Raw genomic sequence first — 2,554 nt, forward strand, 5'->3', positions numbered from 1 at the left:
TTTCTTCCTAATATCTCAACTAAATCTCCCCTCTTCCAGTTTCAAGCCATTACCTCTTGTCCTATCACTCCATGCCCTTGTAAGAAGTCCCTGTCCCTCCCTAGCTTTCCTGGAGCCCCTTCAGGCCCTGGAAGGTGCTCTGAGGTCTCCCTGGAGCCTTCTCTTCTCCAGGCTGAACACCTCCGATTTTCTCAGCCTGAAGCAAGTCATGCCTTGGTCGAACACCTGGCAGCAGAGGTGAACACCAGTGGGCAGAAGGAGAGCACCAAGAGAATTTTGCCCACGCAGGTGGCCCCTGGACAGTGGCCTCCCAGATCTCCAGAGTTCTGGGCAGACACCAAAGCCAATCCAGCAGCTCCACGTTATTCTGAGATTCAGTGATTTTTTTACCACCATCTCCTGGGATTAAAAAACCCTCCTCTAAGCATGAGAACTGAGGCAAAGGCAGAAGGAAGCTCATAAAATGTGTCTGATTGGACCAAACCTTGCTGTCTTTTTGAGACAGTAGGAAAGTCTTATTGGGAAAAGGTGCAAGATCCTTTGAAGTCCTCACAGCTCATTAACTGCAGTCTGAGCTGCCCTGGCAGCACCTTCCTCCACTGGTACCAGCAGCAGATCAAAGCTGCCAAGAAGCAGCCTCCCCTGCAAGGACGTGGGTCTCTGTTGGGAATGAAGTCAGGCCTGGAGAGCAAGGCTGGCTCCACCAGCTGATGCAGATGCACTTGATGAATGGACTTGCAGGTGACACACTTTGCCAGGCACAGCTGGTGCCAGCCCGGGGCTGGGAAGAAGCTCCACTGCCCCTGGCAGCTCAGGGGCTTCCCCAGCACTTCTGCCTCATCAGCTGCAGCCGCTCAGTTTTGGCCACCAAGGAAGCTGGTTCTGCAATATCAGAAACACAAACAGGCCTCCAAGCTCTGGGACCAGACCCTCCCCAGTGCCCCGGGGCTTCTTAATGATTTATTTCACAACAACTGTGTCATGATAAGGTAGAGATAAGCTCCACAAACCGGGTCAGGCATTCCCATCCTCACCTGTCCCTCACGGGACTGTGACACCCTTTTTACTTCCTGCTCTTCTGCAGCCCAAGGTGGCAGGTGAGGTGATGCAAGAGCTGGCTGAGATTGCACCAGGCAGGCCCCGGGGACACAGCCAGCTCTGCTCTCCTGCCCCCAAACATGGGCTCTTGTGCAAGGGGGATTTACCAAACTGGTGTGAAGGTAAAGCTGGAGATGGAGCCAACTGCCAGGCCTGGCCCCCTCTGGTGAGGGGAGGATACAGAAAAGCCACTGGGAGGATGGAAGCCCTGCTTTTGGTTGCAATAAAGTATTTTAGATGTGCTCTGTGCAGCATCCCAAATACTGCGCTGGGATGGAGCCAGAATATTGTAGTTTCACCACTGGGGTTGGCACCAGCAGGGCTGGTCCCAGAGGCTGCTGCCACTCACCAACGTGCTCCTCTTTAGGAGAGTGTTTCCTAAGTCCCCCAGACTCCACTTGTCCATCAGCCACCCTGAAGCCAGGAAGCTAAAGGTGCTGTTTCCATTGCTACCTCTTTGTGAGCTGAAGAGATAAAGCTGGAGTGGAACAAAAATTAATTCAGTCGACCAACCTGGAGGGAGGTGGTGCAGGCCTACCTGGCTCCCCTGAGGTCTGTTGGAGCCGGGGTGAGCAGGTCAGGGTCCCCTCCACGCCCACCCACGGCAGGTGGCACCGGCACAGAGGGTGGAATGAGGGCTGTGACCAGCAGACCTTCCCGTGAGGGGCAGGCAGCTGAGCCAGGGCAGGCAGTGGCCAAAACACCCTGGGGACAGAAACTGGGAAGAGCTGGGCTGAGCCATCCAGCTGGGCAGGTGGAGCTGAGGGTGTTGAGGAGCTGGAAAGACAGGTTTGGGAGAGGGACAGCAGCTCCTCAGAGCTTCCTCCAGACACGCTCCCAACACCCTCCCTCTGCAGCCACCTGGCTGGGGGTGTGCCCCTGCCACGGCCACCAAACCCCCGGGTGCCCCATGGCTGCCTGGGGGGACAGCAGAGGGAAGGGTGCAGGGTGGGACCCCCAGGGTCAGTCCATTTGTCCCCCCTAACATGTCACCCAGCATCGTCCCCAGCTGCCGTTTGCAATGGGTGGGGAGGATCCGTTGGGAGGACCAGAAGGGCAGGGCTGGGGGGCAGTGCCTTGGCCCCTCCCTTGGGACGCTGGAGCCACCGTGGCTGCTTGGGGGGCACCCCGGGCACCCCTGGAGTGTGGCACAATGTGCTGGGGTGGCACCAGCACAGCCCAGAACACCAAACCCCCAGGAGGGATGGGAGCCCTGGTCCTGTGGGGCTGATGTTCCACGTGCCCCAGGGTCCCTCCCCACGAGGGCAGGATCAGCCATCCTGGGCAGAAGGGGGGTGGGTGCACCCCGATGGGACACAGTGCATCCCAGAAGGACATGGTGCACCAGAGCAGGACAGGGTGCTCATCAATGAGATGGGTCCCTCCCAGAGGGGCACAGTGAACCCCAATGGGACAGGGTGAGCCCCAATGGGACAAGGTGCACACCAACAGGGCA

This window comes from Chaetura pelagica, unplaced genomic scaffold, assembly GCF_000747805.2.
Source record: "Chaetura pelagica isolate M959 unplaced genomic scaffold, ChaPel_1.0 scaffold146, whole genome shotgun sequence".
NCBI lineage: Eukaryota > Metazoa > Chordata > Aves > Apodiformes > Apodidae > Chaetura > Chaetura pelagica.